This window comes from Coregonus clupeaformis, chromosome 26, assembly GCF_020615455.1.
Source record: "Coregonus clupeaformis isolate EN_2021a chromosome 26, ASM2061545v1, whole genome shotgun sequence".
Classification (NCBI taxonomy): Eukaryota; Metazoa; Chordata; class Actinopteri; order Salmoniformes; family Salmonidae; genus Coregonus; species Coregonus clupeaformis.
Genome location: NC_059217.1, coordinates 51,562,720 through 51,588,161, shown reverse-complemented (window position 1 = coordinate 51,588,161; position 25,442 = coordinate 51,562,720). Strand labels below are relative to the sequence as shown.

The window sequence follows — 25,442 nt, the reverse complement described above, 5'->3', positions numbered from 1 at the left end:
CTGAAATCTCCTGGGATTTGTACACTCTTAGCCCTGTCGGGGAGGGAGCGGTTGTCAGTGCGATGTACGATTGGGCATTCGCGTTCCCATGCTTCGCCCCTGACCTGTACACAACAGAAAAAGAGAAGCGTTGAAGGGACAAGAACCACCTGGTGACTCGATCGTTCATGTCCTTTCCCCTGGCGCTTGCTTCTGGGCCGGTCCGATGTCATCATTGCTGGTCCCGTTGGCCGTATTGTGGTCCTGTTTTGACCACAATACGGCCAAGGCTGTCCACACGTGCCACCTCTTCAATAGGTTTACGTGGTATATCTGTTGGGGTTTCCATCTCTCCAGCTTCTCTGTCACCTCATACGCCCCGTGCCATGTTGCCAGGAACTTACTTTCTGAAGTGGGGATAAAAACTAGCACCTTGTCACCCACATGGAACTCTCTGGGCTGGGTGCCCCGATTGTAGACCTTGGCTTGGGCGCGCTGGGCCTTCTCCATATGTTACCTTACTACTGGCCAGATGGCTGTCATCCGCTCCCTCATCGTATCTACGTGTTCTACCACGCTGCATAAGGGGGTCGGCTGGGCTTCCCACAACTCCTTGGCGAGATCCATTAGGCCGCGTGGTGTCCTCCCGTAGAGAAATTCAAAAGGAGACAAACCCAGTGGAGGCCTGGGGCACTTCTCGGATTGAGAACATTAGGTGGGGTAGTAGCTGGTCCCAGTTCTTCCCATCCTGCTCGAGGACCTTCCGCAGCATTTGTTTGATCTTCTTGTTGAACCGTTCGACGAGCCCATCCGTCTGTGGGTGAAAGACGGAGGTCCGGATCTGCTTTATCTGTAGGAGAGCACACAACCCTTTCATTAGTCAGGACATGAACTTGGTACCTTGGTCGGTCAGGATCTCGTTCGGGATGCCCACCCGGCTGAAGAGGTGGAACAGCTCCCGGGCGATTCCCTAGGAGACTGCCGCCCGTAGGGGAATGGCCTCGGGATATCGGGTGGCATAATCTACTATAACCAGGATGTACCGGTGTCCTCGAGCCGTTTTTACCAGGGGGCCCACTATGTCCATGGTTTCAAACGGCACTCCGATGATCGGTAGGGAAACCAGCAGGTTCCGGACATGTGCTTTTGGGGCTGTGATTTGACACTCCGGGCAGCTGTGGCAATAGTGTTCCATGGGCCGTCTCATTCCGGGCCAGTGGAACCGGGTGGCGATCTGTTCCCGGGGTATTCTCCATTCCCAGGTATGCCTCCAACTAATGGGTGTGGGCCAGCTGAAGAACGGCTCCGACATACCGGTGGGGTAGCAACAGCACCTCTCGAAGTTCCCCCCCTGTTCATTCGACCCCCTGATACAACAGGTTATTTTTTATTTGGAAATGGGGGTTATCGCAAGTCACACCCACTGAAGAAGCTGGTCATCCACAGCTATCACTTGGGCCGCAAGTGGCTTTCAAGTTTGGATCCTCCCACCGAGCAGTCTCGAGCTGTCCCCTCGGCGGGTCCCTCGAAATTGATGAGGGGGAGCATAGGCTCCTCCTCCGGTTGTTCACCAGGTGAGGTTGGTTCCGGCGCCCACTCGGACTACGACTCCAGGTCCGTAGACACGGGGTTGGCAACTGCTTGCTTCCAGGCCGCGCAGCCGACGGTCCGTCCACGCTCTCATCGGTCACCGGCTCGTACTCTTTTCCCCAGCTCGTGCCTCCACAGTGCCGCGAACAGTGGACAATCTCGTCCCACGAGCTCCCTTGTGGCTTCTCGATGGTGGCCTGCCCAGTCGAATACCTCTTGGTGTCGCCGTGGACACAGGAGACGGACATCTCCTCACCACGGTCGCTCGGATGGGAATGCAGGCGTGCTTGTACGAGTGTGACCACATCCAGAGATGTGACGGAATCCAACAGAGCATGGGTGTCATGACCGTTGACATTCACTGGAACCATGGGTGCTGGTGGTTCGCTGTGGGCCCAACAGGAGGTAACGTAGTTTACTGGATGGCCCGGCTAATATCCGGGGCCCGCTGATGGCATCGACTCCTCTCTACCCGGGCATTTCCATGCGAGGTGTCCCCGGGCGCCACACTCAAAACAACTCCTATGGTCTTCATTCACCTGGAGTTTTCGTCGGCGGGTCGACTCTCCCCCGGCTGTCTTTCCGCAGGTCTGCAGTCCCGGCTGACTGTCGGATTGGGGAGTACGGTGGTGGGGGTCGTCCTTCCGTCCCCTCCGGCAGCTCCCGGACTCGGCCTGCATCCCTTTCAGCAGGGCCTCTGTATTCTGGTGCATCTCCACGGCTCCCAAGAGGTCCTCCAAGGTCTGGGGCGCACGTAGGCTCGCCGCCCTCTTCATGTCGTGTGGTAGCGCCCGTAAGAAGCGATCCATGACCACTTTGTCGATAACAAGGAGGGTGGCTACGTCGGTTAGGAGCCATGCCCTGGTGATGCCCTCTGTAGCTCAATTGGTAGAGCATGGCGCTTGTAACACCAGGGTAGTGGGTTCGATCCCCGGGACCACCCATACGTAAAAATGTATGCTCACATGACTGTAAATCGCTTTGGATAAAAGCGTCTGCTAAATGGCATTTTATTATTATTATAGGTCGCTCATCTGGGCTCGGGGGGAAGCTTCGGCCACACGCCAGGTTGTATTCGTAGCGGCTGAGTACCTGAGACAGTCGTAGTTAGCCGCCTGTTTGGTGTTGAGGTCATAATACGCCTTTTGGGCGTCTCCGGACAGGAACGGGGCCAGCAGACTCGCCCACTTTGCCTTGGGCCATCCTTCCCGGAGTGCTGTCCTTTCGAACGTGCAGAGGTAGGTCTCAATGTCATCATCCTCCATTAGCTTGATTAAAAGCTGATTAGGATGTGATTCGGTCTGCGTTTCTCCTCTGACTTCCTCAAGCAGGTGGACGTTCTGTAGATGCTGTTCTTCAAGCGTTTGTTCCTGAATGTCCTGTTGCGCTTGTTGGGCCCGAACGAACTGAGCTATCAACCCGTCCATGCTGATACTGCATACATGTCAACCCTGATCTGACCACGTTGTCAGACTTGCCCGCATTCTCCACCACTTGTGGCAGACCAAGGGGTTTGGTCAAGACATTTACACAGATCAGACACGGACATAAGTGTGATACTTCAGTTTCAAGGTGTTTATTTAAAACAATAAAGAAAAAGAAAAGAATCAAGTCTTCTCCAGGAGACCTCTTCCGGGTTACCGCCTTCTGGGCTCCGGGGGAACACTGTCTCCTCTGGGGTAGAACACAGAGCCCCTTGGTTCTATCAGACCATGAGGAGGACATCTATCCGGTAGCAACCTCTCACTACCTCCAACCTCTCCCCTGTGCTGCCCTCCTGGCAGCCCCTTGATTACTCACCAGCCTCAATCAGCTCCAATTAGTCTTTGCCGGAGGACCCATTCGAGACCTGGCGCGTCCAGCAAAGGGAGCCACCACCTCGTGATGTAGTCTCCGTCTGTCATCAGGCCTCGACGAGTCTCCCCCTGGTGGCTTGTCTGCGGTACGCCACAATAGAAAGAGTTAAGTTTGGGGCAAATCCAACACAACACATCACTGAGTACCACTCTTCATATTTTCAAGCATGGTGGTGGCTGCATCATGTTATGTATATGCTTGTCATCTGCAAGGACTAGGGAGGTTTTTAGGATAACAAGAAACAGAATTGATCCTAGAGGAAAACCTGGTTCAGTCTGCTTTCCAACAGACACTGGGAGACAAATTCCCCTTTCAGCAGGACAATAACCTAAAACACAAGGCCAAATATACACTGGAGTTCCTTACCAAGACATCATTGAATGTTCCTGAGTGGCCTAGTTACAGTTATGACTTAAATTGGCTTGAGAATCTATGGCAAGACTAGAAAATGGAGTGTATAGCAATGATCAACAACCAACTTGACAGAGCTTGGAGAATTATGTGCAAGTATTGTACAATCGAGGTGTGCAAAGTTCTTAGAGACGTACACATAAAGACTCACAGCTGTAATAGCTACCAAAGTTGATTCTAACATGTGTTGACGCAGGGCTGTGAACACTTATGTAAATGTGATATTTCTTTATTTCATTTTCAATACATTGACAAACATTTCCAGAAATAGGTTTTCCCTTTGTCATTATAGGGCAGGGTTCTTCAATTCCGGTCCTGGAGGGCCGAAACACTTCTGTTTTTTATTTCTACCCGGTAGTTAATTGCACTCACCTGGTGTCCCAGGTCTGAATTAGCCCCTGATTAGAAGGAGAGGATGAAAAACAGAGGTGTTTCGGCCCTCCAGGACCGGAATTGAAGAACCCTGTTATAGGGTATTATGTGTTGATGGGTAAAAAATAAAGTCAATTTTGAGCTATGACAAGCCAATGATTGTCATGATTGAAGGCCCTTTCTCTTTTGATTGCCAAACCGGTGCATTGGATAAAAACTCAAGTCATGCATGCTGCATGTTTGTATGACAAAGGTCAAGCCTGGTTCCTCTTACACTCTCTGGCCATCTCTCAACAAGCCCATTTCTGTTTTTCAATAAAATCACAGCCATAGCTTTTTCCATTCTCTCACTTCACTGTCTCTCAAATGACAGCTTCTTTATCCTGAGATCCTTGAGAGAGAAATAGAGAGAGAGAGAAAGAGGGGAAATTCATGGAGACCATTTCAGTTTTCATTAAAATCGCTGATGTTCTTGAACGTTGCTATGGATACTTAGGCGGTCCATAACGGATGAAAAAGAAGGGTTTGTCTAGATTTATCTAGCTCAAAATGTCTCTTTAGTACTTTATTTAGCCCAGTCATGTCGTTGACACCCAGAAAAGCATTGTTATACTGTGGGAACTCAACATGTGGTCGGAAAAAAAGCATAATATTGTAATACCAATATTAACAATTGAGGTGAAGTGATCAAAAGCCTGGAAGTCCATAGCGGGATATTCAATGGTTGTTGAACATAAAAGATTCAAGAAGATTCAAGAAAAAAAAAAAAAAAAACCTGGCAACTGCACTGTGCTTCTCTTCAGACAGGTTGAGCTGTAAAGTTAAAAGGATAATATACTGGCGTGGTCATCTAAAATGATGCCAAAGGAGCAATCCTTTTTGAAAGAACCTGAAATGTTAATATACGGGAGGCATACCTTGCAATTTACCTCCCTAACCCTTCCAACCCTTCCAATGGCCAAGCTGTAGCCCACTGATAAGGTATATTAGTGTGTGCTCTTTCTTCCAATTATTTCTCTTCAAGGGCTATGTCATAAATGGCACCCTATTCCCTATGTAGTGAACTACTTTTGACCAGGCCCCTAGGGCTCTGGTCAAAATTAGTGCACTATACGGAGGATAGGGTGCCATTTGAGATGAGGCCTAAGTGTAAGTAATGAGTCATGGATCCAGCGGAGAAGCCTACAGCATGCAGATTGAAGTCAGCGTAGAGGAAAACTCCATTTGATCATATCTATAGAAGAAACAAAAGCCTCGTATCCCTGCCTGCCTGTATCCCTGCCTGCCTGTATCCCTGCCTGCCTCGTATCCCTGCCTGCCTGTATCCCTGCCTGCCTCGTATCCCTGCCTGCCTCGTATCCCTGCCTGCCTGTATCCCTGCCTGCCTCGTATCCCTGCCTGCCTGTATCCCTGCCTGCCTCGTATCCCTGCCTGCCTCGTATCCCTGCCTGCCTGTATCCCTGCCTGCCTGTATCCCTGCCTGCCTCGTATCCCTGCCTGCCTCGTATCCCTGCCTGCCTCGTATCCCTGCCTACATAGCTCATGTTGACTCTACTGGTTCTCATGGTTTACATTTAGCAGGGAATGTATCAGATGCTGTGGCTGAGATGCCGCCCTATTTCTGTAGTGCACTAGTTTTGACCAGGCACACCCCAGGCGTGTAGCGAAACCAATTTTGTTTGTAAGTATTGACAGAGGATTGACGCTGTTCTATTCCTCTCCTTTATTGCTTCTTCTTGCTCTTACTACTTTAAGGGGATGTTTTACTGTGTGTTGCGATTTTAAATGCACTTTAAATGAAGTTTGATTTGATGTCTTTGGATTATCAATCGCCTTTTTTATTTTTTTTTGATCGTCAGAACCTATCGTTTTAATATACGCAAACTGAATTTTTTTTTTTCAGAGTGGAGAAACACTGAAGACTGATACGGAATAGTTCAACTCTACGGGATCGGTGTCCCGTATACGGGACGGTTGAGCTAACGTGCGCTAATGTGATTAGCATGACTGTTGTTAGTAACAGCAAACTTTCCAGGACATAGACATGTCTTATATTGGCAGAAAGCTTACATTCTTGTTAATCTAACTGCACTGTCCAATTTGCAGTAGCTAATACAGTGAAAAAATACCATGCTTGATACCATTGTTTGAGGAGATACCATTGTTTGAGGAGAGTGTACAACAACAAAAAAATTATCACGGCAACTGGTTTGATACATTCACCTCTGAAGGTAAATAATGTACTTACATTCAGTAACCTTGCTCTGATTTGTTATCCTAAGGGTCCCACAGGTAAAATGTAGCATCGTTTTGTTTGATCAAATTAATTTTTTAATTCAAATGTAGGAACTGGGAGTGTGTAAACATATCATTTTTGTATGTTCTCTACAGTTATGTACTTGAAAATGTATCAATTGACCAATTCGGCACATTTGGGCAGACTTGATACAAAATGATCAATCTGAAACTTTGCACACACACACTGCTGCCATCTAGTGGCCGAAATCTAAATTGCGCCTGCAATATTATATTGTGGCCTTTCTCTTGCATATAAAGATGATGAATAAAAAATAAAATAAAAATAATAACCTTGTTTTTTTGTTTGTATTATCTTTTACCAGATCTAATGTGTTATATTCTCCTACATTCATTTCCCATTACCACAAACTTCAAAGTGTTTCCTTTCAAATGGTATCAAGAATATGCATATCCTTGCTTCAGGTCCTGAGCTACAGGCAGTTAGATTTGAGTATGTCATTTTAGGCGAAATTTTAAAAAAAAGATAAAAGGGATCCTTAAGAGGTTAAACATTAATTCACGTCTTTAAACTGTTACTACGTTTCCTTACAGCCAATACATAATAAATACAATACATTACATAATCAATCAACATAAATCCTCTAGTCCCTGGGACACACACTAGCAGGTTGACGTTTATTTTCATTAATCTTGCCCTGGAGGTAGATAGAACTGAGCGATTTCTGCTAGATACGCCAGCTGCAAAATCAAGGCCTCTATTCAATCTGCATTGCGGAAGTTCCAACATTACAGCGTGATTGAAATTTAAAGGCAATGTTCCCTCTTTGACGGTAGACTGTATTGACAGGTAAACGCTGCTTATGTCGACTCAATCGGAAATTGCCTTTAAATTTGAATCGCGGAATCTGTAATGCTTCTGCTTTACAGATTGAATAGAAACCCCAAAACTGCCTACATTGTACAAATGCTTCATTTATGGTTAGGATTAGGCATTAGGGTTAGCGGTGTGGTTAGTGTTAGGGTTAGGTTTAAAATCAGATTTTATGGCTTTGTGGCTGTGCCAGCTAGTGACCACTATGCAGCGCTGCCTCCAGAAATAGATTCATGACGAAAAACGTTAACCTGCTACACACTTTGGGCTGAATGAAGATATATTGTAACTTGTATCCTCCCATACAGCATATCAATTAACAATGTATATTGATGCATTGATGGAAAATTAAAGGAAAGTTCAGGATCTGACCCTACATGCATCCTCTTCTTATAGCGGGGATTGTTCTGACTGATCAGAAATGCACAGCTTGTCTCTCCTAAAGTTCGTTTTGGGAGTAGAGTAACAAAATAGAACTTTGAATAATGCATGAGGCGTTTTGTGCCTTTTTATAAAGCTTGAAGGCTTCCACATTAGCATTTCTTAAACATGCCTTGAAGAAGTCCTTCATTGACAAACAGTATAATTAAGAATACATAGATCAAACCCCTTCAGGTCTACCACAGACAGCTCTTGCTGTGACCTTATAGAATGGAAGAGGTTGTAAACAGTTACGGACAATACTGTGTGTTAGATAGTGTTTCTCCGATTGTATAGCAACAACAACATTATTTTTGCATATCCGGGTCAGTGCTGGATTTACAGTGTATTTGGAAAGTATTCAGACCCCTTCCCTTTTTCCACATTTTGTTATGTTGCAGCCTTATTCTAAAATGGATTAAATTAAATTTTTTCCTCATCAATCTACACACAATACCCCATAATGACAAAGCAAAAACAGGTTTTTAGAAATGTTTGCAAATTTATAAATAATTAAAAACTGAAATACCTTATTTACATAAGTATTCAGACTCTTTGCTATGAGACTCGAAATTGAGCTCAGGTGCATCCCGTTTCCATTAATCATCCTTGAGATGTTTCTACAACTTGATTGGAGTCCACCTGTGGTAAATTCAATTGATTGGACATGATTTGGAAAGGCACACACCTGTCTATGTAAGGTCTCACAGTTGACAGTGCATGTCAGAGCAAAAACCAAGCCATGAGGTCGAAGGAATTGTCCGTAGAGCTCCAAGACAGGACTGTGTCGAGGCACATATCTGGGGAAGGGTACCAAAAAAATTCTGCAGCATTGAAGGTCCCCAAGAACACAGTGGCCTGCATCATTCTTAAATGGAAGAAGTTTGGAACCACCAATACTCTTCCTAGAGCTGGCCGCCCAGCCAAACTGAGCAATCGGGGGAGAAGGGCCTTGGTCAGGGAGGTGACCAAGAACCCAATGGTCTATCTGACAGAGCTCCAGAGTTCCTATGTGGACCTAAAGGACTCTCAGACCATGAAAAACAAGATTCTCTGGTCTGAAGAAACCAATATTGAACTCTTTGGCCTGAATGCCAAGCGTCAAGTCTGGAGGAAACCTGGCACCATCCCTACGGTGAAGCATGGTGGTGGCAGCATCATGCTGTGGGGATGTTTTTCAGCGGCAGGGACTGGGAGACTAGTCAGGATTGAGGGAAATATGAACGGAGCAAAGTACAGAGAGGTTCTTGATGAAAACCTGCTCCAGAGTGCTCAGGACCTCAGACTTGGGTGACGGTTCACCTTCCAACAGGACAACGACCCTAAGCATACAGCCAAGACAACGCAGGAGTGGCTACGGGACAAATCTCTGAATGTCCATGAGTTGCCCAGCCAGAGCCCGGACTTAAACCCGATCGAACAGCTCTGGAGAGACCTGAAAATAGCTATGCAGCGACGCTCCCCATCCAACCTGACAGAGCTTGAGAGGATCTGCAGAGAAGAATGGGAGAAACTCGCCAAATACAGGTCTGCCAAGCTTATATTGTCATACCCAAGAAGAATCGGGGCTGTAATCGCTGCCAAAAGTGTTCAACAAAGTACTGAGTAAAGGGTCTGAATACTTATGTAAATGTGATATTTCCGGGGGTTTTTTTTTTTATTAATTTGCAAAACTTAATGAGGAACAAAAGCAATTTAATCATTTTTAGAATAAGGCTGTAATGTGACAAAATGTGGAAAAAGTCAAGGGGTCTGAATGCTTTCCGAATGCACTGTAGGCCTACACGTCAAGTTCAAGACTTTATTGATTTACTCTACCAGTCAAAGTACATGCTTGATTTGTAAACTAGGCTCCGTCTCTTTAATACTTTCTTTTACATTTCACAGGTGGAGGCTGGCTGCTGGCTGGCTGGCTGGCTGGCTGGCTGGCAGGCTGGCCGGCCGGCTGGCTGGCTGCTGGCTGGCTGGCCGGCTGTTGTTTAGGAAGCCTTGCCGGAGGGTAAACCTGTTTAAAACAAGGTGATTTGTTACGTGAAGGCAGAGTTAAACTGACAGAGGTGATCAATTGTTACATGGTGGAGGGAACATTGACCTCTGATGACCTTTGAAGGCTCACTAACACCCCCTTTTGAATCCTGAATTCTGTAGTATGCCCAATTAACCATCAATAAAGGGTCGGACATCCTAACTTTCCAAATGGAGATATATAGTATTTCCTTCCCCAAGTTGTACTATGTCACAGACACGACCGGTCAAAAGTTTTAGAACACCTACTCATTCAAGGGTATATCGTTATTTTTTACTATTTTCTACTTTGTAGAATAATAGTGAAGACATCAAAACTATGAAATAACACATATGGAATCATGTAGTAACCAAAAAAAAAGTGTATTTTCATTTGTTTAGCGTGAGCTAAACATTGCGAATGGTTGAATTTCTACCAGACCAGCAGACATGGAGTGTGAGCTACACGTCACAAAACGGTTAGACTAGAAAGACCAGAAAACGTGAGACGTTAGTCCACACGTTTGAAATGGAGAAACTCTGAAACTCTCAACCTCTACACGAGGTGAAGTAGAAGACAATGCACTAGTGTCACACCCTGGCTCTGGGACTCTATATGTTGAGCCAGGGTGTGTTCATTCGATGTGTTCTGTTTCTTTGTTTGGGTGTTCTAGGTTGTCTGTTTCTATGTTTGCCGGTGTGACTCCCAATCAGAGGCAACGAGTGTCAGCTGTCGGCTGGTTGTCTCTGATTGGGAGCCATATTTAATCTGTATGTTTTCCCTTGGGTGTTGTGGGTTTTTGTTCCGTGTCGGTATTTGTTTACCGTGGACTTCACGAGTCGTGTTTTGTTTGGTATACTTTACTAATTAAAGTCATGTTTGTTTCACACGCTGCGCCTTGGTCTACTCACTCCTACGACGATCGTGACAGAAAAACCCACCATACCAGGACCAAGCAGCGTGTCCAGGAACACACGCAGGAGGTGACTCTTGTGGATGTCCTCCTCGGTTGGGGGCAGATTACTGAGGAGGAGGCCGTCCGGTACCGGAGGGCGATAAAGGGGGAGACCCAGGCAGGAGAGGAGCAGCGGCGCCAAACGGGTCAACGTCGGACAGGCGAGAGGCAACCCCAATAAATTTTTAGGGGGGGGCACACGGCATGGGCGACTGGGCAGCAGGAGGCTGCCACAGGGCGAAATGGGAGACGAGGAGAGAAGGCCACCGGGTTACGGGAGCCATTGGCGAGAGGAGGGAAGGAAGTTGTAGAGGCACGGCGAGAGGTACTGAGGTGTATTGCCAGTCCGGTCCGGCCCGTTCCTGATCCACGCACCAAGCCTACGGGGTGCGTCGCCAGCCCTGTCCGGCCTGTCCCTGCTCCACGCACTAAGCCTACGGTGTGCGTCGTCAGCCTGGTCCAGCCCGTTCCTGCCACTCGCACCAAGCCAGGGGTGCGAGTCGTCAGCCTGGTCCAGCCCGTTCCTGCCACTCGCACCAAGCCAGGGGTGCGAGTCGTCAGCCTGGTTCAGCCCGTTCCTGCTACTCGCACCAAGCCCGGGGTGCGAGTCGTCAGCCTGGTAAGACCGGTCAGCTGCTCCACAACGGAGCGTAAGCAATCCGCTCCGTCAATGTCCAGTCCAGATCCAGCCAGCGGGGTCAGACCGGACCAGGGGCGCTACGGGGGAATTATGGAAGGGTGGTGGTCATGTTTGTTTCACACGCTGCGCCTTGGTCTACTCACTCCTACGACGATCGTGACAACTAGACCTTATCATCTCAGTCTGCAGCTGGCATGTATAGTCGTCTAGAGAACTTTCACTAAAGACACGAGTTGGGAAGGACAATCCCTCTCAGACAACCACTGGTACATCTGAAGTATCCATTTAAACCACTACTACGACCAGAAACTCTATCAAGGTCATTGGGATCTCTGGTGGGCAAACCAACGTCCTATATCATCAACTCAACTATCGAGGACAGCAACACGTAAATACGTGTTGCATTTCTAATCCGAATGAGCGTTATTAGGGTGCATGAGTATTATGATTACTGTGAGCATAGTCTCCAAAGTAACCACGATAGTTTGAATCTCTGTCTCTCCCTTCCATACTGACCCCTCCTTCCCCTAACCAAGCAGTCATGCTAGTGTTAGTCTAGTCCACTAGGGACCTGTTTTCATTGTATTATGTTAGTAATCAATAACCTGTGTGTGTGTTTGTATTGTGTTATTATTTAGTTAGTGAGTAAATAAACAATTAAGCCAATTTGTGTATTGCTGATTCATCAATAAGGTTAGGGTTCTTGCAGGTTCAAGGATTATGCGACGTTCAGAATGAGACTGATAAGAGGTAATTATAAGTGACTCATATATATATATATATATATATATATATATATATATATATATCTTCTAAGAGTTTAATTCGGGAGATGGTAACTCACTAAACAACTTATTCCGTGGTGCCCCAAACTCCTAATGAGTTAATTGTTACATGATTAATTTAATCGAGTGACAATTAAACATAGATAGGTGATTCGATAAATAACAGTCACACATTAAAGTAAGTCACGTCACGACAGCAGGTAGCTAACCAACCGGGTTCAATGTTAGCTAGCTAACATTAGGCTGTAACTAGCAAAGCAAATGGCTCTGAGATATAGATAATAAGATCATACACGTAATGTTAGCTAGCTAGCTAACAGTACACTTTAACTTGAAATTAAAACAACTTTCTGTCAAGATTTGAAACGTGTAATATCTGAAAATGTAGCTAGCTAGACTATCTTACCCGTATACGTCATGGATGGATGCATCTCCCTGTCACGGATGCCATGGTCGCCCTTAGTTTGAAGAAGTAATCCGGAGACGTGTTTTCTCCATCTCCTTAGCTATCATACTCTAAAACTCGGTCCTCCAGAAAGTGGAGAGCAACACTTATGCAGTTCTACTACACAATATATTTCCAAAAAAGCTTTGTTAGACAGGATTACCTACACATACTGACCAGCTCAAATAGACAAAAGCATGCTGTATGGCAAACCAATCCGAACTCATGTCCAGCCCACTCATTATCTCAGCCAATCATGGCTAGCGGGAAGGTTGCTGTCTTTTTCTGTGGCTAAACCAACTAGGCTCATCATTTAACAATTTTATTCATATTTACAGATGGCATACAAGTTTGTTATTAAGGCACATGACACTTCTCATGTTCCAGAAGGCATTTCTGCCAAAAAACGCATTTTGATTTTACATTTTTTAAAAGTTCAAATGGCTCTCCTCTGAAGTAGTGACCCGCAACATACATCTGGTTAACTGAAACTAGTCACCTATGTAACAGCATGTTACTATAATGTTATTTCATTGTTGTAACTGAGGTATAACATCAACTTTAAGAGCAACTTGATGCTAAGTGTTTCCCATAAGGAATTTGGCATTATCACATTGGCTTTGCATTTAAAACATGACACAAGTCAGCAAATGCCTTGTGACCGTTTTCAACCACTAATGATTTAACATGGGCATGGTCAAGATACCCCTGTTAAGAAAAGAGAAAATGAATGTTTTATTAGAAAAGTGAACAGTGCCCCCTCTTTCTCAGGCGGTTATTGGAGCTAGGCTAGGGTAGGCTACTGCAGTGCCCCCTCTTTCTCAGGCGGTTACTGGAGCCAGATTGACTAGGCTAGGCTCTTGTGGTGTTTGTGGTGGTCAACACTAGACTCGACATCCAGCTAAAACTCAATGCAGGGATCTCCTCTTTGCAGTGCAGCTTTAAGAGGATTGGAGAGGTTGGGGATCTGTAATATTTATTGTAGGCTCCTCCCCTCACAGTGATGCCAGTCGGAGGCGGAGAGGTGGGCAGTACTGAGGGGACCGGGTTCATACAATACTACTGAGACGACTAGGCACAGCTTAGCACACAGATACAGCACAATGTCTATTTCAGCCCCGCTGTAAGTGATGCCGCGCTAAGGAACACTTTCATCCAACACCGTTGGGGGACAGAACACTACCCAGGCTACAGCCCATTTACGTGTTATTTTTTGTAGCTGAATAACAACCTTTAAAAAAAAGATAACAGTGCCGACAGAACTGAAGTTTTCAGTTATAGTACCAAACTGTTAAATTTTTGTGCGCTCTTGGATGGAAGTTTATGCACTTGTTAAAACGCTGTAACACATGCTCAATGAAAGGGCTTCCATACAAGCTGTTTTCACCATTTGTTGCAAGAGTGAACATTTTAAAACACACGTAGGCAAGGGCTATTTCTGGTAAATCAAGCGACTTGGACCATCAGCATCTCTCCTGCCGCCCGTGATTGAACCACAGTTTAACCCAAGATATCCGAAGAGGAATTACATCGGCTCTTTGAGTTACAAAGTTATTCTGCAATCAATGCTTTTTTTGCTTTCCGCATGTGGACCATAGACTTTTTAGGACATGGATCATTTTGATGTAGTGGACAACACTGTTGATTTGTGTTTTATTTGATTCCCGCTACGGAAGAGGATCTTCTCCCTTTTCTCTCCTCCACTTCTTCTAAAGAACTGATGTCGCTACTTGACGGGAATTGCGATTGATTTTCCATATTCTGATTCAAGGGATAGAAGGTAAACATTATTATCATCACTAGTGTCAAGTAAAGATAAGTAACATCATTCATTTCTAATATTAGCTTATTTCATTCTGAATACCATCCTACAAGTTGTCACGGTCTCGTGTCATATGGAAATAATAGGGACATTTAAAATGAAATTATTCAACCAATATAGAGGAAAATACTTTTATGATGATGTTAAGATATAGGAATCCGAATTGACCATCAATTTACGCAAACGGTAGGCTACAGGCTACGGACCGGATGCCACATCGCAGTTGATTCGCATCCCTCAAAAACGGGGTTGCAAGCATGCTACCATAAAATGTAATCAAACAATGTATAGATAAAATCACAATAATCGCATTCAGTGTTCAAACGAGAACCCCAATTGAGCCATGTCTTTACGCATCGGATTTGGTCAGTCACACCATCCATAGTGCAAAAAAAAAAACATTCAGCTCATTATAGTAAACGTGGTTATAGTTATGATCGCGACATATTTCAAAACATTTATAATGTATTTTCTTCAAGCAGCCTATAGGATATTATTGAATAGACTGTTCAACCATAGCTGTCGCAAGACCATTATTGTTGATCATGAGTTATTCAATATGTGCGTAGTCAACATAGCTATACTTTTTTTTTTCTTCTTCTTCAAATTCGTGTTTAAGATGAGTTTTTGACTGCATGTTTATTAAGCAGGTTGGCAGAGCGGTCACTGGCTGGCACAGCCACAAAGTCATAAAATCTGATTTTAAACCTAATCTTAACCACACTGCTAACCCTAATGACGGTTAATGAGTATCCTAATTAAAGGAGACCTCCCCTGGCCAAATAGCATTATGGAGAATACACACAGCGACTGGCATGCAGCGGTTACCCTTTCAACTTCAGAGGTATTATCCCCTTCTCCAAACGCATTGTCAGTAGGTCCATTATTTGATATATGACTGATTAGTGCTCTTGAGGAACACACATGCTGTACAGTAAACACAGTACCTCATATGCTCCATGCTCGAAAAGTACATGCACTAGACTATAAGGGAAACTCAGGGACCATATCCATGCTCAACGTTCCCGGTGCTTCATTTTATTGAGGGGATTCACATGGTCAACAGAATCTCCCCATACAGCCTCTAAAACATAGCAGGCGATGAAATACTGTTATTGGAGCTTAGGTCGATTTGATTATCAAACTAACCATAAGCCTGTACCTTATTTGAGCAAATGGAGGTTATTCACATTTTATTCACGTATGTTATCCAGATTGATTGCTTAATGATTTTCTGACTTAGATGCCATGTCTGAATTTACTCTTAGAAAGATGTGTTGAGTCTTCTAAGCTTTTCTGATAATTGATATGGATTGCAGTGTAGGCTAACAGAGATTGTTAACGCTTTAGTACTTAGATCTAAACTTAGCGTTCATAACAATTCTACAGTCTCTTAGTTGTACATACATTCAAATGTGGAGCATTGCTTAGTTGTCCTTAGTTGTGGTAATGAACTATTTCTTAGTTGAATGATAAACTATTCTTCAATGCTAATTAAGTATGACTACTGAGTGTTTCACTTGGATGTGCAATTGTGTCTGTGACTGGTGTTGTCTCTTACAAGTCCACAAATGTGTAAGTAGCTGGTTTTTATATTGCTTCATGGTTTTACAGCTGGTGAAGCTATATCAACAGTGTCCAAAACAAAATCTGATACTTCAGCTGCATGCTTCAAAATGTAATTGTGAATGGTTCTCCTCTTTCCCCTTATCATATATATTATATTTTATTATTATTTTATTTATTATATGACTATTATTATTATTATTATTATTATTATTATTATTATTATTATTATTATTATTAATCCTGCTACCAGTCACTTTCTCCTAATACCCTCCAATATCTACATGTGTACCTGAAATACTCCAGTATCCCTGCACATTGTACATTTGGTATTGGCACTGCCCCTGTATATAGCTTTCTATCTTATTTATTATTTATTGTGGTTTTCTTTATTGTATGTTTTATTTGTATTAGTTATACTATTGTGATTTTGACTACTGCGCTGTTGGGTAGAGCATGGAAGTTAAGCATTTCACTGTACTTGTGCATGTGACATATAAAACTTTGACTATAATTGTATTTTGATTTAAATCACGTCTATATTTCTTCAGTAGCCTAACTTCCACAATGATTTAGAACGATAAACATAATTTGCACATACATATTGTCTGTCTCAAAGGGCATGGCCACCATCAAACACAAAAACAATCATGGGTATCAATTACGTGTATTTTTTATTGTGAACAGTATAGTCTTCATCGACTACTTGGCTAACACAACAAACATGTCTTATTTAATCCTGCAGTAAACAATTTTTTTCCCCCAAATGCATAGATATATACAAAAACATGGTTACCAAACCAATGGTTGCTATTCCCTTTCCTAGAAAAATGACAACAATATACTGAACTAATACTATTCACTACTCTCGATAGCTACCAACGGTGGTTTGACTATCCAAACAAAGTTTGAATAAAGGAAATGTTATCAAAAATATTCATTATTTTACTCTTTAGCATTAGAGGTTCAAATAATTTTTATATTGGCGCCGGTAGTGTTCCATGTGTAGTGAACTAACATGTCCCTCTACTGCCCTCTAGAGGGACTCACAGTAATATCAGATGAACCGACGTGACACGACGTGAAGGATTTTCATGCCAATTTATGTGATATCATCACCTCTGTGCTGGTCATTCTTGGTGCTGTATCTATGGAATATCATCGCTCTCATAATTAAACATACATTCTTTTGATTTTAATCTCATCGTGTTGACATTGCTAACGAGAAAACAATGTAACTGCACAAAAGCAAAAAAACAAAAAAATGTCTTAACTTAACTAAATGTTTTATTTATTTTCCCTTGGGATTGATATATGATTGATGCATTTACTGTACATTGGGACAACATTTGATTTTTAACTAATTTGACTGAAGAATTAAGACATATTGACAAGGTATTGGTCTTATATGAGCTAGAATATCGAAGAGCAAATACAATTGAGCTATTTTTGTGTTGCTTTGCAAGGTCCAGCTTGCAAGGCTTTAAGAAATATCTATTCATGTGCTGTACATCCATGGAAACCCAAATCACAGTTTTGGGGATAGAGAAGTTTGTTGCTGCTACTCCATTTCTGGAGTCACTCCATCAATCTTCCATTTAAGATGCCAGATCTATAGATTCTTTGGGGAGGTGAAGGTGTTTCCTCCCATCTCTCCTCTTCCACAGCTCAGTCTGAAAATACTACCCTACTCGACGGGCCTGTCCATCATATTGTCATGTAAAGTGATCCAGGAGCTATCTGCTACTAGCTTCCCCCTGCTCGGCGCTGTCTCCAGAGAGAGGAGAGAAGCAGAGTTGTCTGCTGGATTAAACCTCTTGCCTAGGGCTCAAAATAGCTCTTTCTGGAGCCTAGTGAAATGTTAGCATGGAAAGACGTTCCGCTTGATTGACGTTTTTCAACGTAACATTTTTTTCTCTACATTATATTCCCAATTCTTCGTTGCCCCAAACTGTTATTTTTTTTTTTGCAATTGTAAAAGTTGCAGCTCATTGCTCAATCCCATTAGATCCAATGTATAATTTTGAAGAGGGAGTTATCTGGAGAAAGATCGGAGCATAACATGACTAAATATAAATTGGTTTATAATGACCCCTTCTTTCTCTCTAGGACAGGTGCAAACTTCAAAGTCAAGCAAATCACAACCCAATGCAGTGTTTTCATTCATATGACAACACAACACTGTTTTTATTGGTATCCGTGCTGCTGAGAGTAGCATTCACATAGATGGCTGTCATGTAGATACCGTCAGCAATGCGTTTTCTAACCCAACAGGCTGATAATGAGTCTAACCCTATAATGAGTCTCACCTGAATTCTTCATTATGAAGGTGGTATAAAGAGAATTGGAAGGTCCAATGGGAGAAAGATAGTCAGATAAGATCATAGGATAGAACAATATAACGTCTTGCCATTCTGGCTGATTCCAAACGAGTTCCTTAAAAAAATACGTAATAATTGTTTTACTCTAGGGATGCTATTACGGCAGTTAGATGTCACCACCATATCAATGTAAAAGGTGCCAATTGTAAAGATTTCATACAACCGTCACAGATGAATTCTCAAGACAGTGTACTAGTAGCTCTGTCCCTGTGTAGATATACTTTTCATAAGGTGTAAAAGATGCAGAGTTCACAGAACGCTTCTCAACACAGGCTGTGCATAATCTCTGTGATGGGATATTAAATAACGGCGCTGGGAGGGAAATGAAAGGTAGATTGATACTCTCTTTATTACCTCCTAACCGATGTGTTGTGGGTGTGTACAGCTCCTATAATGCTTATTCTAAATGCTCAGAGGTTAGATGGAATGACCTGGAATGCAGCGGGACATGAATAACAAATTCATATGTTAGTGATTGGATGTAAGTTGTTGGAATGAAGTAAAAAAATAACTTTGAAAAGCTAAGCGTTATTGAAGACAGTTCCTCAGACATCCACATTTAACCCCAGTGGAGTACAACTGTGTGGTGTTATGTAGTATTTATTTAATATGTCTTCCAAGGTTTGAGATTATAAGGAGGTCATGAATTCTCCTATTTTATTTAACCTTTATTTTGAAGTCATACTGAGACTATGGACTCTTTTACAGATGAGCCCCCAGCATAAATACATCAAACATATACAATATACAACGTTACAAAACATATTAAGAAAAACAGACATATTTATCAACATGGAGGTCTCCGATCATTACTCCAAACTCACGAAGGGGGACCAGAACATCTCATTTTAGAGACCTCTGTAAGTTGTTCAACATAAAGGGTGCAAAAAAAACCTAAAAGCAGCTTTAACCAACTCTATGGAGACTGAAGGGGCCTCCAGTGTTATCCAAGCCGGAGACTGGATTTGGTCATTTGTAAGTCCAAATTCAATTAATGATGATAGATACATAGGAAGTTACTGCATGAGTGCTTTATGGATAAACACAAGAACATGCTGCTCTCTCCTTACATACAAAGAGGCCCAACCCACGTTTTGATACAAAACACAATGGTGAGTTCTATAACTGTAGCTCCTCCAGTGACAGGCATGAGGCAAGAGGTCTTGATTCAAATACAGGGCTTTAATGTTGGTCAACCCGTGAGAACTGGTTTAAAGAAAGAAAAAATACATTAACAAAATAATGCCATATGCATGTCTCACACATCTGGCGTTATAATCAAGCTCATACAGCTAGCCACTTTATGTATATTTTACACCAAAACTGACGCACGTAAACACAAACACCCTCATAGCAAAATAAGTAGTCAACAAACCTCATTGCTGCTTATCACACAGAGGTGCTAAACATCCTTTTAAATGTCCTTTATCTTCTTCTTTATACTTTCTTTGTAAGTATGCACTTAAACACGATAACAGTGGAAAAATAATTCGCTTTTGGCGGTAAAGTTTCCTCGGTGCGTCGCTAAAGGCGCTCGGGTGACAACACTCGGGCGGAACCAATAATTAGTTCCGTCTTGCTGTAAACGTACAATTCAGAAGAAATTAAATAATAAAAAGTGCAAATACATGAAATAAACTGGCGACAGAGGCAGTTACACTCCCACCAAATCACAAGTGATTTCTTAAAACTTGGAGACAAACCTACTGCATGAATAAATAAAATGAAACTCTGTCCTAATAAACAACTAATAAACTGTGTGTGAGTGTATGATAGAACCATCAGTCTGCTTCTAGCAATGTAACTGTTTTCTGAATGGGTCTCTCCAGGTAAACAGGTTTGGCTGTACGCTTTCCTCTTCCATCCAGGGAGGAGTCACTGATGAGTAACTTGAGTCTCCTCACTCTTTCATCACTTCCAGGATAGACCTCGATGACTCTTGCTAGCTTCCATTGGTTTCGTGGTGTGGCAGCAGCTTGTAACAGAACAATGTCACCGACCTTTGCATTTCTGCGATCTTTGGTCCACTTCTGTCTGTGTTGGAGATTCAGGAGATACTCCTTTTTCCATCGTACCCAAAAAGTTGTTGGTTAAGAGTTGAACTCTGCGCCATCTTTTGCGGAGGTAGAGATCCTCCTTGACAAACTTTCCAGGAGGAGGGAGAATGATTGTGTATTTCATGGTCAAGATGTGGTTTGGTGTCAAGGGCTCTGGACTGGTAGAATCGTTCAGATGATCAGTGGTTAGAGGTCTGCTATTCACAACCGCCATAACCTCATATAGAAATGTTCGTAGGGAAGAAGAGTCAAGTTGTCTGGACGACTGTTCTAGAATGGACGCCAGGACACTTCTGATAGTGCGGATTTGTCTTTCCCAGACTCCACCCATATGACTTGAGGCAGGGGTGTTCATGATGAACTCGCAGCCCAAATCTTTGAGCTCTTCTTGATCCATCTCTTTCAGTGCTTCAATGAACTCACGCCTTGCTCCGACAAAGTTTGTCCCTTGATCACACCTTATCTGCCTTACTGATCCACGAATGGCGATGAATGAACGCAGAGCATTGATAAAGGCATCTGAGGTCAAGTCATCAAGTGCTTCAATGTGAACTCCTCTTGAACACATGCAGGTGAGCAACAGCCCATAATGCTTTAGCTCCTTTCTTCCTTCCTTAATGTGAAATGGTCCGAAGCAGTCCATTCCACAGTAAGTGAATGGAGCAGTTGTTTCCATCCGCTCTTCTGGAAGGTCTGCCATCCTTTGTTGCTCTGTGCATCTTCGGAACCTTCTGCAACTTGTGCACTTGTGAATATGGGATGAAACAAGCTTGCTGCAACCCAGGATCCATATGCCATTGGATCGGAGTTCATTTATAGTCATTCCTCGACCTTGATGGTACACTCTCTCATGATAGTGCTTGACGAGCAATGCAGAAACATGACTGTCTCTAGGAAGTACTGCTGGATGCCTCACATGTGGATGTAGGGCAGCATTAGCTAAGCGGCCTCCTACTCTGATTACACCTTGATCATCCAGGAACGGACATAGTTTGTGCAACTGGTTGGCTTTGTCTTTGACCTTCGTCTCCTTATGATGTCTAAGGCGTTGAATTTCTTGAGAGAGAGTTGCTTCCTGGACCATCTTGATTATGGTCAGCTCCGCCTCTTTCCTTTCCTCCAAGTTCGAGGCCTCACAGGACTTTGGCTTGAGACCTTTGATTTCCTTAGCACGGCGCTTGAGTCTGGCAACAGCCTTCACCATTCTTGCCCAGTCTGAGAACTTGTGTAGACGATCTAAAATTGTTTTTGCTTCTTCTGCCTGAGTGTCATGAACCTGAGCTTTCTTGACCTCTGGGTCACTGCTCTCAATCTCTCCCACCATGACAACTCCAGTTGGTAGCTCTTTTTGCCAAAGAAGGTCTGGACCCGTGAACCAGTTAGAAGCTGTGAGTTGTTCTGCTGTGACACCCCTTGAGGCGTGGTCAGCTGGGTTGTCTTCTGAAGCTCTTTCTACAAAAATCAGATTCCAACACCTTGATGACGTCTGTTGGAAGGACTACTTCTTTGATCTGTGTTCTACAGACATAGTGCACTTCGTTTGGGAGATTTGGAAGAACTGATGTCACTTGCTTCACAATGACTTGATGGCTTATTCCAAAGGCATCTCCAAAGTCAAGACATGGGTTGCCATAGCCGACTACACTCCAACCCAAGTCTGTTCTCTGAGCAAAGGGCTCATTTTCTTCTCCAGCAACCACTTGTCTTGGTACAAGAGCTTGAGGACAGTTGTAGCCAATTAGTAGGCCGATGTCACAGCTCTGCAGAGGAGCAATTTCATCTGCAATGTGCTCAAGATGAGACCATGCCTTGGCAGTCTCTGGTGTGGGAATATGATCTCTGTTTGCAGGGATGAATTCTCTTGAGTAAGTTACTGGCAGGTAGATTATCTTATCGGAGTAGAATCCTCTTATTTGTAGATCAGTCAGCCTTCTGCTAGGCACCACTGTATTTCTTGAAGCCATTGTGGAGAGCTTTAACTGGACTGGTTCATTTTTAGTGTGAAGAACCTTTGCTGTCTCTTCAAGGATGAAGGTCGTGTCACTCTGTGTATCGAGAAGAGCGTACACAAGAACTTCATGATTTGGCTTACTTGTAGTGGACAACCACACAGGAATGACTGAGGATGTATGGGTGCCTTTAACATTCTGGATAACTCTGTTAGATGTTACCTCGCGTGGTGGTTTTGTCACCCTCTCTTGTGAACGATCTGTCGTTCCTTCTCTTGACTTGTCACTCTCCCTTTCTCCACCAGTCCTTGTTGACATTCCTCTTTCTTTGCTGCGATTATCGTGTAGGCAGGTTGGATGTCCTTTCTCACAAGTATCACAGATCCTTCTATTTTCACACTCCTTTGAGCGATGGCCAGGCTTCAGACAGCCAAAGCACAACTTCATCCCTTGAACAAACTTGACTCGCTCAGAGATGGTTTTATTCATAAATTTCCAACACTTGTGTAGACTGTGACTTGACTTCTCACAAAAACACAGCTTGTGGAGGAAGCTTTTTCATCTGAGTTAGTTGCTAGTACCTTTGCTCCGAGAGCTCTGTTCTTTAAAACCTTGATCTGCTCACCTTCAGCAGGTTTCAGAGCATGGAGAGATGTTATTGGGTTATTTGCAATCTTAGCTTCACGTGTGAGAAACTTTACAAACTGCTGGAAGCTTGGGAATGTGTGACTTTCTTCCTCCACTTCTATGACCTTTCTGTTCCATCTCGAGGTCAGCCAGTCTGGAAGCTTTGCAAGTAACTTCTGGTTCTCATTGCAGTCATTAAGTACTTCGAGGCCTCTGATCTGAGTCATAGCAGCCTCACAGCTCCGAAGAAAATCAGCAAACTCTTGAAGTTCGATACTGCCTTTGGAGCTTATCTTGGGCCATGCCTCCAGCTTATCTCTGAATGCTTTGGCTATGAGGAATGGATTTCCATATCTTTCCTCGAGAATCCTCCATGCTGCGTGATAGGCTGACTCTGAACCAAGCAGGAAGTAGCTCTCTATAGCCTTTTTAGCAGGTCCACCCACATACTTTCGCAAGTAATATATCTTTTCTTCGGCTGGAATGTTTTTCCGATCAATGAGTGTCTGAAATGAAACCTTCCAGTCATTGAATCTGAGTGGGTCGCCATTGAATATTGTTGGTTCAGGTATAGGAAGACGACCTGCACTGATGGACTCTGCAAGTGCTCTAACAAGAGCTGCTGTGCTGTCATCCTGCTTTGAATGTGCCCGGTCTTGTGGTGAAGAATGGTGCTGCAACATATTATTTTCATGTTTAACTTCTTCCTTTTCCTTCATACAGACACTTTGATGGAGTAGACTGCTTATTTCTTTATCGGAGCACTCACTCTGATCATACACTCGCTGACGTGCCTTAGCAGCCTTTAACTTTTTAACTGTCTCTAGTCGCTCCAGTTGTCTCCGCTTTGCATCTAGCACCTTTTGTCTCTCTGCAGCTTCAGCTTCAAGCCTTTCCAATTCCTCAATGCAACACTCTTGTTCTAGTAGTACTTCTAGAGTAGCTTCATTGGCAGCAACTTCAGCAGCGGCATCTTGTCTGCTAACAGAAATCTGACTTGAATGTCTGGAGCTGCTTTGAGCATGAGAGGACTTAGTGCATTGGGATTTGATACTTATCTTGTCTGAGGCTACAGACTTGAATATAGACGATGTCGCCCTGTTGCCTCGTTGTTCATCTCCTCCACCGTTATCTGCTGTCTCCAAACGATCTTTTGCAGTTTGGATGATCTTCCTGGTTACTGCATCACAGTTGTCAATTCTGCGACGTGTGTCATGGTCAGGGTTGTCTATGCGCCTTAACTCATCATAAGCAATGTTCAGATTCTCTGAGGCAGCACTTATTTTGCTTATGTGTTCATGTAGCAGGTTGTTTGAGCATTGTCCACTCAAAGCTTGCTTGGCGTCTTTAGCAATAGCCTTCCACTCCTCATAGCTCACAGTGAAACGGTGAGCAAATCTTCTTATTTGCTCATTGTACAGTTCTTGGCCCTTTTCTGTTAACTTTCGGTCTCTTTGGCTTCTTCGTGGTTCTTGTGAGGAAGTGTGGTCATTAGCTCTTGTGCCTTTAGTAGCCTGTGATTGCATGTCTATGCACTGCTGCTCTATACTTTCACCTACATTAACCTGCTTTCTCCCAGAGGTAAGACTAGGCTCTGACATTGTTACTTGGTGTACTTAAATTTGGGTTAAATCTAATTTGGCCTGTAGCTAAGTGATTCAGCTCCCATTAGCTATTCACATTTGTACTATTTTTACCACTAATATTATTTTTAGAAGATATTCACATCTACTTCACACAAATCAATATCACGTTGTTCTATGAAATGCAAAATTCAGTCTCTTGGTTGTAGCTTAGTTAACACTTAAACATACACACAACTATACCGTATGAATATGAAGGCAAAAATGTGTCAGTCTCTTGTGGGAAATAGTTTAAGCTTCTTTGCATCAGCTGGATTCATGGTAAGACGCCTGGATTCTTCTGTGGATGCTGCGGCTGTGTAAATGTCAGGAGCAGATGCACACTCTTGGATGTAGAGATGTCCCTTCTTGTCCATGGATCACGGCTCTTTGGTACTGTCTTCCTCGTCTACTCATGCAGAGCAGTTGAGTTCTCACTGTAGCTCCTCCAGTGACAGGCATGAGGCAAGAGGTCTTGATTCAAATACAGGGCTTTAATGTTGGTCAACCCGTGAGAACTGGTTTAAAGAAAGAAAAAATACATTAACAAAATAATGCCATATGCATGTCTCACACATCTGGCGTTATAATCAAGCTCATACAGCTAGCCACTTTATGTATATTTTACACCAAAACTGACGCACGTAAACACAAACACCCTCATAGCAAAATAAGTAGTCAACAAACCTCATTGCTGCTTATCACACAGAGGTGCTAAACATCCTTTTAAATGTCCTTTATCTTCTTCTGTATACTTTCTTTGTAAGTATGCACTTAAACACGATAACAGTGGAAAAATAATTCGCTTTTGGCGGTAAAGTTTCCTCGG

The 25,442-nt window shown here is 43.5% G+C and overlaps 1 protein-coding gene across 3 annotated transcripts in view; it reads left to right on the top strand.

Annotated features, from left to right (window-relative positions):
* Positions 1-13,638: 13,638 nt before the first annotated feature.
* LOC121538486 (protocadherin-11 X-linked) overlaps positions 13,639-25,442 on the top strand; it is a 285,313-nt gene continuing 273,509 nt past the window's right edge. For all 3 annotated transcript variants that reach the window (XM_041846553.2, XM_041846544.2, XM_041846562.2), the window contains exon 1: positions 13,639-14,369. The gene's annotated coding sequence lies outside the window, so the exon portion shown is untranslated. The remainder of the gene's footprint in view (positions 14,370-25,442) is intronic.